We start from the raw sequence: 13,087 nt of genomic DNA, 5'->3' as shown, positions 1-13,087 counted from the left end.
GAAATGGGCTTTGGGTCATTTCGGGGGGGAAGGAAATCGAGGGGGCAGGGGGGGTCACTGACCCCTGAAAGGGTGAGAGGTTGACTGGGCAGCCTTGCCCAAAAAGGGGTCCCAAGCTTGGGCTAGTAGGGACTACAAAGTACCTTCTCCAGGATCTCCAAGCTGCCCACCTTCAGCAACTGAAACCCAACTGATCCTCCACGGGGTGGGGGGTGGGATAGATGTCCTCATTCTGCCCCCTGCTCCCCTAGCTTAATCTGGGGCCATCCCAGAGCCTTCTTGCCCCAATCCGAGAGAGATCCTGCGTGGCTCCTTCTCCAGCAGAAGCCACTGTCCCAAGGATTTGGAAAAACGGGGAGGGGGGGGGAAGAGAGAAAGAGAGACCCCAGGACCCATCCTCCTGGGCCCCCGTCTGCTGGGCAGCTTTGTTTTTACCGGCCAACCCAGCGTCCAACGGGCTTCGGGCTGGGCCATGGGGGGGGGAGGGTCCCTGGTGACAAGAGGTGGGGGACCCGGGGTGGGTGGGGGGCCCAGGCTGAGCAAGGAGGCAACAGACCCGCAAAGACGCGCAAAACTCACCGCGGTCGCTCTCAAGGCTGAGTTCCCAACGCACAGTTGCTAACCCGGGTTAGCGGGACTGCATCGCCGCTTTCGCTCGAGCTCCCGCCGGATTCACACGACCCAGCGCCTTAGCCCACGGCGGAGCTTGTTAAGTCCACCCCGCAGCCCTCCAAGCACTCAGCGCCCGATAGCCACGCTCCCTTCAAAAGGGACGCGATTACGGACAAACCTCCGAGTCAAGGTGCAGGGTTCCCGGGTAACGTGTGAAGGGGGGGAGGGAATCTGCTTTCCTCGGGGGGGGGAGAGGAAAAAGGGAGGGATGGGATCCAGGCGGATTCTCTTGTCCGCCGCCCGGGGCTTCGTCTCGCTGCTGTGGCCGCCGGGGGGAAACCCACCCTCTCACCGCCCCCCCCGCCCCTCGATCGTGTGAAGCCGCCCGCGGGAGGCGTCGGAACCCGGGGAAGACGCGGCGCGTGGCAGGCAGGCAGGAATGCCCGGAAAGCCCAGTCGGCTGGCTGTGCACCCCGGGCGTTGTAGTCCGAGGCCAGGAAGGGGGTCGCAAGGGGTTGAAGCCCGGGGGAAGGCTGGGGAGGGGGACTCACCGTTTAGTGCCGGCGTGCCGGGGCGGGCAGGTAGCCCTCGTCGCCCGGCTCGTCCTCCTGGGGGGAGCGGGGCCCATCTCCCTGGGCTCGGAGGGGTCTGCAGCGGAGCAGGGACCCCCCCCCTCCCCAGCCGTGGCCACCGCCGGCTGCTGCTGCTGCTGGCGAGGAAGGAGGGCGCCCTGGCGGGAGGGGGGCGGCGGGGGTCTCCCCGCCCTCCCCCCTTCCCTCTCTGCACCCACCCAGCGGCCGGGGGGGTCTCTCGCCCTCCTCGGCCAGGGCCCCGCCGCCTCCGCCCGTCAACCTGGCGCCCGCGGCTCAAGATGCTCGCGGGGGAGGGCGCTCGGTTGGAGCCTCCCCTCCCCCCGATCTGGGGCGGGGGAGGGGCGGGGAGGGGGGGGGAGAAAAGCTTGCTGGACTCCGAGCCGGGAAAGTAGGCACAGCTCGCCTTCCCAGCTTTTCTTTGCGGCCCCTCCCTTTGGCTTTCTCGGGGGGAGGGGGTCAGGAGGAGTGGGGGGGGAGAAAGTCTGTTTGGCTCCGCTAAGCGACCCCGAGATGGGTTCCTAAGTGAGGATGGGAGGGAGGGAGGGAGGGCGAGGAGAGGCGCCCCCTCCCTCTAAGCAGACTTCGCTGCCCTTCCAGGACCCCCGAGGGGGGGGGATCCCTGCCCCAGCTAGCTGGGATCGAGCAGGAGCGATCCACCCTTACTCAGACCCCCCCCCCAGCTTTCTCAAGCAGGCAGACGTGGGAATAGAGCACCGGATCCTTTCGCTCCCCTCCCCAAGCCCTCGCCCTTCCCTCGCCAGCTCCGAATCAAACGGGGAGCGATTCCCACGTTGCTTCGACCCGCTTTGTCTGGAAAGGTGTCTAGGAAAAAGGCGGAGGGGGGGGTAGGTGGGAGGGGGGGGGAGAGAAGGAATAAACGTCTTGCAGCCCTGGCATCACGTCGGACTGGAACCCGAGGGAGACCACAGGCTTGGCTGGCCTAGATTTCAAACCAGGGGAGGCGGGGAAAGGAGACCACCGAGAAATCCCATCTGGAAAGTTTCAAAGAGATCCAGAAAGAAGGGAGCGACTTAGGGCCGCACCGGTTTCCAGAATTGCTTATGTCATAGAGGCGGGGGGGGGGAGGGCTGACTTTTCTCTTTTTTATACCCCAACATTAAATCTTCGTTAAATCTATTCTGGGGCAGGGCCAACAAGCCTGCAGTTAACCAGGATTGGGGGGAGGGGAGAAAAACAGCTATTCTGCTGAGAAGTTTGGCTTTTTCCTCGCTCCCCAATCCCTCCCCCCCCCCCCCCCGTAGCCTCCCTTCTTCCATTTGTCCTGACTTATTAATCCTTCATCCTGACCTACTTTTTTTCCCTGAGCAGCTCAGGGTGACTCAAATCTCCTATTTGGCTTTCAAGCAGCCAGGAGAGGCAGCTGGGCGCTTCCCAAAGGCTCATACTTTCTTCCTTTTGAGGCTAAAGCATATAAGGAACGGCTGCTGGAATTGGGTATGTCTAGTTTAGTGAAGAGAAAGACGAGGGGGGACGGGGGGACGATAGCAGGGTTCCAGTATCTCAGGGGCTGCCCCAAAGAAGAGGGAGTCAAGCTATCCTCCAAAGCCCCTGAAGGCAGGACAAGAAGCAACGGGTGGAAACGAATCAAGGAGAGAAGCAACCTAGAACTAAGGAGAAACTTCCTGACAGTGAGAACAATTAACCAGTGGAACAACCTGCCTCCAGAAGTGGTGAATGCTCCAACACTGGAAGTTTTTAAGAAGAGACTGGACAGCCATTTGTCTGAAATGGTTTAGGGTTTCCTGCCTAAGCAAGGGGTTGGATTAGATGACCTCCAAGGTCCCTTCCAACTTACTATTATTAGTAAATTAGTATTATTATTAAAGCTGCTTCTTGTATCTTTGAAGACTTTAATTGCGAGACAGGATGTTGGGAACCTGCTGGCAGGGGATTTGGGGAGAAGCCGTTCGAAAGATGCCGAGGGCACCAGCTGGCCAAAGGCTGTCTGATCATCCATCGATTTTATATCAGCAGAGCTTTTTATTCAGAGCCAGCTCACACGGCCCAGCTCTCTTTCAAGATTTTAAAGCTTGGGGCTCGGGAGAGCTGCTTCCTCTTATCTGGGGTTTGCAATGTTTTAAAGTTGGCCTGGTAACAGGGGAACGAGAGGGAGAAAAAAAAAAAAGAAAGAAAATTAAAGCTGCAAAACAAAGCTTTTGTTTAAAACCCTTTTTTCTTGACAATATGCTCCTCATGCATATGAGGTTCTTCAGGAGCTCATTTGCAGCTCGCTGGATAAAAAAAATGACGTGTGCCTTGTGTTACGGTTTTGTTCCTCCTGCTGTAGTGCAACATGTTCCCGGTGACAATTCAGATTGTTTTCTCCCAAGTGTGCTTGCCTGGCGGAGGGGTTGGAAAAATTAGAGATGCAAAAGCTTCGGGGCGGAGGCCGTTTGGCTTCACGGTGGGGATTGCGGCCCAGAGGTTCATGTGGTCAACTTGGCGTGAACCCCAAGGTCGCTTTTGCAAAATAAAGTAAAATAAAATAAAATAAAATAAAATAAAATAAAATAAAATAAAATAAAATAAAATAAAATAAAATAAAATAAAATAAAATAATAAAATAAAATAAAATAACCCCTGAATGAGAGATGTGATGAAGCCTGTCACTGTGGGCACAGTCGGAGGCCGGCCTGGCTAAACTGGGTTTTAGCTCGGTGTGTGGGTAGCTGAGGTGTGAATGCAGCCTTCCTCCTCTTTCTCCTCTGCTCTTAACTGCAAGGTGGGTGGGGTGAGGCTGCCGTGGCAGGAGGGCAACGGGTGGGGCTGGCTGACTGCATCCTCGGGATGGGTGGCAGCTCCTGCGAGAGCTGAACAGGAGAGAAGCAGTTTGGTTCCAGCCTTGCAAGAGATGGGAGTTTTCGCTAGTTCCTGGAAAGGAATTGGGCTGTGTGTTTGTGGGAGCTGGGGATGTTCCCTTGTTTGTCTGGTTCGAAGAACTGATGCTGTGAAAAGGGAGGGAGAGAAGAAGGAAGGAAGGAAGGAAGGAAGGAAGGAAGGAAGGAAGGAAGGAAGGAAGGAAGGAAGGAAGGAAGGAGGGAGGGAGGGAGGGAGTGAAAAAGGGGGAAGGAGAGAAAGAAGAGAGGGAGGGAAGGAAGGAAGAAGAGAGGAAGGAAGGAAGGGAAAGAGGGAGGAAGAAGGAAGGAAGGAAGGAAGGAGAGAGAGAGAGAGAGAGAGAGAAAGAGAGAGAGAGAGAGAGATTGCATTACATCATGTCCCTATGTGTGTGGGTTTACGTGACTTCCCAGCAACTTTCTTGGAGGGAGGGGTGTGTCCCTCTACTTTTATACAGCATATAGCTTTTGCTGAGTTTTCTAATGGAAAAGTATATTTGTATATACATACGTATAGAAAATGGAAGCAACTCCCCCCTTCTAGCACTTGATAGTGTTACCTACTAGGGTCATGAAACGTCCACAAGAAAACAACCAGGCTCAAAAAGCATCAAGGGCCACACAGTCATCTTTCTTCTTCTTCTTCTTCTTCTTCTTCTTCTTCTTCTTCTTCTTCTTCTTCTTCTTCTTCTTCTTCTTCTTCTTCTTCTTCTTCTTCTTCTTCTTCTTCTTCTCCTCCTCCTCCTCCTCCTCTCCTCCTCCTCCTCCTCCTCCTCTTCTTCTTCTCCTTCTCTTCTTCTCTTTCTCTTCTTCTTCTACTTCTTCTTCCCTTCTTCTTCTTCTTCTTCTCCTCCTCCTCCTCCTTCCTTTCAGTTGGGTAATGAAACATCTGCAAGAAACCACCAAGTTCAAAGAGCACCAAGGACTCCACAGTTGTCGTCTTCCTTTTCCCCCTTCCCCTCCTCCTCCTCTCCCTCCTCCTCCCCTCTTCTTCTTCCTCCTCCTCTGGACTTTCTTGTTTTCTTCCATGAAAACATTTCTCACTTCTCATCCAAGATGCTCCTTGATGCTCCTCCCTTTTTTACCGAAGAGAATCAAGCCTGGGCCATCTTGAGTTTCTTTCTGACGCTTTCCCGTTTTCCTGGGCTAAAGGGATGGTTAACTCCTCTCTGTCCTCCTCAACTCCTATCGTGCCAAGGCAATTCCTCAGTTCAAAAATTTAAAACAGGCTGCCAAGATTTCCTGGCCCAGTGCTTTGGAGAAGAGCCAAATTTGCAAAGCCTTTTGACAGACAGGTAAGCCTGGACCATCCCGATTCCCGGGAAGAAGATGCTGTTGACAAGGAACCCTTCTAGATGACCCTGTTGAACAGGCGGGACCCAGAGCGTGCCTCTCCTGTCACATCCTATTGGAAAGGCAGACCTGTTAGAGACAGGCATGAAAATGGCCTGTCCTTTTTTTTTTTTTTTTAATTTCTCCACATTCGAGACACTCTCCACGCACAAGTCTGAAGAGCGAACTCTTCGTTGGCAGGTAATTTGGTCATTAATAACCAACGTAATGGGCAAATTAAACTTTAATGGGCAAATTAAACTTTAATGGGCAAATTAAACATAATGGGCAAATTAAAAGGTAGCTTTTCAAAACGGAGCTGAAACGCGGCCTCCCTAAGTTCCTTTTTCTTCTTGATTTGTGAAGGCGTGAATCGAGCTATTCGGATGGTAATAATAATAATACTGATAATGTTGGAAGGGACTTTGGAGGTCATCTAGTCCAACCCCCTGCTCAGGCAGGAAACCCTATACCATCTCGGACAAATGGCTGTCCAGTTTCTTCTTTAAAACTTCCAGTGTTGGAGCATTCACCACTTCTGGAGGCAGGTTGTTCCACTGGTTAATTGTTCTCACTGTCAGGAAATTTCTCCTTAGTTCTAAGTTGCTTCTCTCCTTGATTAGTTTCCATCCGTTGCTTCTTGTCCTGCCTTCAGGCGCTTTGGAGAACAGCTTGACTCCCTCTTCTTTGGGGCAAACCCTGAGATACTGGAACATGGCTATCATGTCAGTCCTAGTCCTTCTCTTCATTAAACTAATGCCCAATTCCAGCAACTCTTCCGTATATGTTTTAGCCTGCAGTCCCCTGATCATCTTTGTTGCTCTTCTCTGTACTCTTTCTAGAGTCTCAACATCTTTTTCACATCGTGGTGACCAAAACTGGATGCAGGATTCCAAGTGTGGCCTTACCAAGGCCTTGTAAAGTGGTATTAATACTTCACGTGATCTTGATTCTGTCCCTCTGTTAATGCAGCCCAGCACTGTGTTGGCCTTTTTGGCAGCTGCAGCACACGGCTGGCTCATATTTAAGGGATGGTCCACTAGGACTCCGAGATCCCTCTCACAGTTACTACTATTGAGCAAGGTACCCCTTATACTATACCTATACAATTGGTTTTTCTTGCTTTTCTTGGTACCTCTTGGGTAGACTGGATTCCGAAGATCGGTCCTTTTGTCTCTGGAGGAAGCTTCGACACCTCTCCCGTCAAAGAGCCATTTCTAACGTACTGCTGGGACTGTTCTATCCTGCCTTTGCTGAAAGACACAAGTCTTGTCATGGATTGTAAATCACGCGAAAGCAGGCTCCGGGGTGGAATACAAACTCTTGTAGCAGAAAAATGTGTGCGGCACGGGCAGCGATGTGTAATAATGGAGGACGGGAGAGGATGGGATACATTCAGACGACGATCCTGGCAAAGGGGGTTGCAAGCATCTCCGTGTTCCAGCTGAGAAACGGTGGGCAGGCAAGCCTTCTGCCTCATTCAGAGATCCCCTGAGAATCAGGAAACCTGTTTAAGATTCTCTGGCATTTCTCCCCGCCCCCTCCAAGAGGACTAGAAACTTGGTTGGCCATACAGAGGCCACAAGGGAGAGGTTTTCTGCTGTCATTGATCTTATTTTCCCCCCGATGCCTAGGGGATGGCCAGCGATACTTTTGTGAATCGCTCCTTTTCCTTGACCGAACAAACGTTCGCTTTAGTGACTATTCAGCGTTACAAGAGCACTGAAAAAAAATGACTCGTGGCCAGTCCTTGCAGCTGCAACCGTTGTGGCATGCCACTTGGTAATTGGGATTGTATTTAGGATGGTCGCAGCATCCCAGGGTCACTTGTTTGCCGTTTGTGACCTTCCCAGCTGCAAGCAAAGGCAATGGAGGAAGTGTGATTCCCTTAATACAGGGGTCTGCAACCTTGACCACTTTTAAGACTTGTGGGCTTCAGCTCCCAGAATTTCTCAGCCAGCACAGGAATTCTGGGAACTGAAGTCCACAAGTCTTAAAGTGGTCAAGATTGCAGACCTCTGCCTTAACAAATTTAGTAGATCTGCCTAAAGCAATGCCAATGTCCTTCGCCTGGATAGCTGAACTGGACAGCCTCTTTGAAATTTGAACCTGATTAGCCATATATTGTGTGTGGGGGGGGGGCAAAAGATCAAAACCAAAGAACAGAACAGACTAACAGAGCTGGAAGGGACCTTGGAAGTCTTCTAGTCCAACCCCCTGCTCAAGCAGGAAACCCCGTACCATTTCGGACAAATGGCTGTCCAGTCTCTTCTTAAAAACCTCCAGTGATAGAGCACCCACTATTTCTGGAGACGGACTGTTCCACTGATTAATAATAATAATAATAAAGTTGGAAGGGACCTTGGAGGTCATCTAGTCCAACCTCCTGCTCAGGCAGGAAACCCTATACCATTTCGGACAAATGGCTGTCCAGTCTTTTCTTAAAAACTTCCAGTGTTGGAGCATTCACCGCTTCTGGAGGCAGGTTGTTCCACTGGTTAATTGTTCTAACTGTCAGGAAGTTTCTCCTTAGTTCTAGGTTGCTTCTCTCCTTGATGAGTTTCCATCCGTTGCTTCTTGTCCTGCCTTCAGGCGCTTTGGAGAAGAGCTTGACTCCCTCGTCTTTGGGGCAGCCCCTAAGATACTGGAATATTATACAATTATTATACAGCTAGTATGTCAGTCCTGGTCCTTCTTTTCACTCGAACAGACCTACCCAACAGAGGGACAGGATTCCAGGATTCTGCTTCCAGATCCTTGAAATAGAAAGTAAATTGGATCCCATCTTTGTGGCTGAAGCTTCCCCTCAAAAACCGGTTTTGTTTCCCCCCTTTTACCTGGCGAACCGTTATCTGTTTCACCTGTGGAAGAAGCGGAAAAGATCCACGACGTTTCTTAGGATGTGCTGGTGAAATTAAGATCTGACCTTAAGTTTCAGTCTCTGTCTCTGTCTCTCTCTCTCTCTCTCTCTCTCTCTCCCTCTTTCTGCGAAGACACAGACAGAAAAGAACACAAAAATCGATGCAAAATCCAATCTTTCCAGCTGGTGTTTTGACACGCAAACACAGCGCCCCCTGGAGGCTCTGAAGGCGAGTCACAGGGCCCGTTCCTGCAAGAGACTGTGCGGTGTGCAATTAAAGGTAATAATTTTTGGAAGATGCTGCCGGAGAAATTGTGCTGACACCGCTGTCTGTGTTGTGCCTCTGCAGCAGCTGGGCTATCAAAACAGCAGCGGCAAAAGGGGGGGGGGAAGGAGGGTGTCATCCAGAAAAGTGGAGAGTCATCACAACACAGGGACCGTTAAGATCTGGAATTGCTGCGCCTTCAGTTTCAAGGATTTAAAGAGCCCACGTGTCCCGCCAGGCCACCCTTGAGTGTATTTGAGGCTGGGCGCAAACATTGGAGTCAAGGAAGTCCTAGGTAAGGAGGCCAGGTACCTGGGACAGGTGTGCTGCTGAGTCAGCACCTCTCCCTGCCTTGGGCCGGCTTGTAAGGGCCAAGGAAGGTCCTACCTGACTGCTCTTTGGAGGGGGAGAGGGGGAAACCTCAAAAATCCCAGGGTCGTGGATAAGAATGGGAAGATGGAAAAGCGTGGCCATGGAAGATAATGGAGAGCTGCTTTGATCTGGCGGTGAAAGCATCAAGTTAGAAACTGGGAGACGGTGAGTTCTAGTCCTGCCATAGGCATGAAAGCCAGCTGGGTGGCTTTGGGCCAATCCCCAGAAGATTGTGAGTTCTAGTCCTGCCATGGTTATGAAAGCCAGGTGGGTGGCTTTGGACCAATCCCCAGGAAATTGTGAGTTCTAGTCCTGCCATAGGCATGAAAGCCAGCTGGGTGGCTTTGGACCAATCCCCAGGAGATTGTGAGTTCTAGTTCTGCCTTAGATATAAAAGCCAGGTGGGTGGCTGTGGGGCAATCATCAGGAGACTGTGAGTTCTAGTTCTGCCTTAGATATAAAAGCCAGGTGGGTGGCTTTGGGACAATCACCAGGAGACTGGGAGTTCTAGTTCTGCCTTAGATATAAAAGCCAGGTGGGTGGCTGTGTGGCAATCATCAGGAGACTGGGAGTTCTAGTTCTTCTTTAGGCATGAAAGCCAGCTGGATGGCTTTGGACCAATCACCAGGAGACTGGGAGTTCTAGTTCTGCCTTAGATATAAAAGCCAGGTGGGTGGCTTTGGGGCAATCATCAGGAGATTGTGAGTTTTAGTTCTGCTTTAGGCATCAAAACCAGCTGGGTGACTTTGGGCCAATCACCAGGAGACTGGGAGTTCTAGTTTAGGCATGAAAGCCAGCTGGGTGACTTTGAACCAGCAACATTCTTTCAGCCCTGGGAAGGAAGCAATGGCAAGCCCCTTCTGAAAAACCTGGCTGAGAAAATTGCAGTGGTTTGTCTGGGCAGCCTCTGACAATTAGACACGATTGAACAGGAGAAAAAGAAAAAAAAATGAAGACGGTATAATAGTCTGGCAAGGAAATAGCATTAATTTCTCGAGGAGTTGAGCCTGACTCAATAATTTTACCTTTATTGTTTTAAACACAAAAGGTGGTTCCTGAGCATCCATAACATTGATTACGGGAGGAGGCTCCAGAACGCATTTTCCACCTCACCGTCAACTCCGAAAGTTAGCTAAGCGCCAAGCACGGTGGCATTTGGAAAGGCAACCAAAGGACCAAAATAAACCTAGCAATGGTAGCTTGATGTGCCTAAGGGTAGCTATTTTGATTTGACAAGGGTCAAGTTCCTAAGCCTTATTGCTGAAGAAAAACAGCATGGGTCTCTCATCCGCCGAGACTGTTCTGAAATACTCGTTTTAAATGTCATTGGCGTAAACCCCACTTTGCTTTCAGCTCTTCCTCTCCTGACAGTTCATTTCTCTCGCAAGGAAAGAATCTCCAGCTTCACAATTTTGCACAAGGGGTCTTCTGCTAGCCCTAGTCCCCAAAATAAAATTTAAAAAGACACCCGTTCCTATCTGCAACTCTTCAGTGAAAGCTCTCTCTCTCTCTCTCTCTCTCTCTCTCTCTCTCTCTCTCTCTCACACACACACACACACACACATGTCGTACATTCTCACTAATATTTCTCAACCGTGTCAACTTGAAGAGGGGTGGACTTCAACTCCCAGAATTCCCCAGCCAATCATGGCCGAAGGAGAATTGATGTTGATTTGAATCAGACCGGAATGTGTTGCCATCTTAATGCATGCTGGCTGGAGAATTCCAGGAATTGATGTCCATCCATCTTAAAGCTTGCTGGCTAGGGAATTCTGGGAATTGATGTCCATCCAACTTCGACTTCCAGAATTCCCCAGCCAGCAAGAGTTAAGTTGGATGGACTTCAGTTCCCAGAATTCCGTAGCCAGCAAGCTTTAAGATGGATGGACCTCAACTCCCAGAATTCCTCAACCAGCAAGGTTTAAGTCCATCTATCTTAAACCTTGCTGCCTGTGGAATTCTGGGAGTTGAAGTCCACCCCTCTTCAAGTTCCTGAGATGAGAAACACTGATGCTCTAGCTCAGTGGTTCTCAACCTGTGGGTCGGGACCCCATTTGGGGTCGAACGACCATTTCACGGGGGTTGCCAAACAACGCAGTCTGCCATTTTTTCCCCCTTTTCCTTAGCTGTGCTACTCCCTTTTATTCTATTGGCTTTTGAAAGCCAACAGAATAGACTCTCTCGAATAGAGTCTAATTCTATTGGCTTTCAAAAGCCAATAGCAATTGTCCAGGCTGTCTCTGCCCTGCTGAACCCGCCAAAAGTCTCATTCTGCAAACGGTGCTGCACCAGTTGAGTAGTCCTCAACTTACGACCGGTTGAGTAGTCCTCGACTTACGACCGGTTGGGGGTTGCGGCATTAAAAAGGTTGAGAACCATGCTCTAGCTACAAACTGGAAAATACTAATCAAAAACTCTTCCGCTTTTCTTTACAAACACCTTGAAAAATCCAGCAAGGCTTGGCCACAGACCAGGAGATGTTTTATTAGGATATTTTACCAATTAAGAGATGTACCTAACAAAACCCACAAGCCCAGTGTTCAAAAGGGTCAGAGGCAAGAGCTTCCCCATTTTTTTTATGGCACACTTACCTGAAGCCCCCCCCAAAGTTCCGGTTAATTGAGGCCCACTAACGAAAGGCTGGGGGAAAAAAAATTCCAGATAGAAACTTAACGTGCTTTAGTGCTTTACGAGCGCCCAAGGTGATTACACGCAATTACTGCCTGGGTAGGAAAGGAAAAAAGGACAGATGGAAACATCAATCTGTTACCTGTATTTTTTTGAATCCAACCTGGCGGCCCACTTGGGAGGGTGAACATGCCTGAAATTCTGAATTTCACATTCATCGGATGCTGCACCACAGAGGCTGGGGGGGGGGGGGATCAGAATCCATGAAGGAAGAGAGGTTCCAATTTTAACGAGGTGGTAATAATTTAAATTGTAAATTTCCTGGACCCCAGCCTTAATGTATTTTTTTTCCCCTGCCTTCTTGATCTCGCTTTGTAAAACACCAAGCATTTTGTTCTATAGTCTGGTGCAACGAATATGTGAGTGATTTAGTTCCTTCAGAACCACAGTGCTTCACTTAACAAGCGTAATGAAATGGGGAAAGGTAATGAAATGGGGCCAAATTCAACTTAACAATTGTCTCGCTTAGCAACGGAAATTTTGGGCTCAATGGTGGCTGAGGACCATCTGTACATTTTCTTGTCCTTTCAGTCCCACCCGGAGCAGAGCCAGGCCATTTGAGGGGCTGGGATGTCCCCCCTTTGTGGCTTGTGGGAAACGAATTTAAATTGCCTTCAGCTCCTGAGTTTCTTGTGGTTTTTTTTTTACACTTCAGACACTGAGATGAGAGGTGCAGGCCAGCTTTTTATCTCATGGATTTGGTTTTATTTAGAAAAACGTGGGAGTTGATCCCAAAAAAAGTGTGCATTTAAATGTCAAGTGGCTTTTGCTGTCATTGGTGCAGCTTCTAGAGACACAAACATAGTTGATTTATTGGATGGATGGATGGATGGATGGATAGATAATAGATGATAGATAAAGATGATAGAAGATAGATAATAGATAGATGATGATGATTGATAGATAATAGATAGATAGATGATAGATGATGATAGATGATAGAAAATAGATAGATAGATGATAGATGATGATAGATGATAGAAAATAGATAGATATAGATGATGGATAGATAGAAAGATAGATAAATAATAGATGATGATAGATAGATAGAAAATAGATAATAGATGATGATAGATAATAGATGATAGATAGAAAGATAATAGATGATGACAGAAAGATAGATAGATAATAGATAGATGATAGATGATGATAGATGATAGACAAAAAAAAATATATAGATAGATAGACAGATATAGATATAGATAGACAGACAGTATATAGTGAGATGGACAGTCTCAAAAGAAATAATAATAGTAATTATTATTATTTAAAAAAAAATAGGCTGCAATCTGATTTCCCTAAAGCCCAGAAAGGGGAGAAGTTAATCAAAATGGAATAAAATAAAATAAAATAAAATAAAATAAAATAAACACAACACCCCCATCGCCCACGCTTTCTGCACGAGCGCCGCCCGCCGGTCCCTCTATGTATACACCTCCGGGCCACGCCCCCTCCTCCACGAGCCAATCAGGAGGCAGGACGGGCGAGGCGTCTTGACTACCGCGGGGAG

At 49.3% G+C, this 13,087-nt stretch overlaps 1 protein-coding gene across 3 annotated transcripts in view; it reads right to left on the bottom strand.

Moving 5' to 3' along the window:
• Positions 1–1,515, bottom strand: part of TMEM91 (transmembrane protein 91) — an 18,446-nt gene extending 16,931 nt beyond the window's left edge. Inside the window, exon 1 of one of the 3 annotated variants that reach the window (XM_039369217.1) lies at positions 1,164–1,515. The gene's annotated coding sequence lies outside the window, so the exon portion shown is untranslated. Of the gene's footprint in view, positions 1–143; positions 199–579; positions 897–1,163 lie in introns of those variants that run through there. The other 2 variants (XM_039369218.1, XM_039369220.1) reach the window with 2 other exon arrangements.
• Positions 1,516–13,087: the final 11,572 nt, after the last annotated feature.

This window comes from Crotalus tigris, unplaced genomic scaffold, assembly GCF_016545835.1.
Source record: "Crotalus tigris isolate CLP2741 ecotype Arizona unplaced genomic scaffold, ASM1654583v1 scf7180000020990.9691751010:1144802, whole genome shotgun sequence".
Taxonomy (NCBI): Eukaryota; Metazoa; Chordata; class Lepidosauria; order Squamata; family Viperidae; genus Crotalus; species Crotalus tigris.
This window is presented reverse-complemented; position numbering and strand designations above follow the sequence as displayed.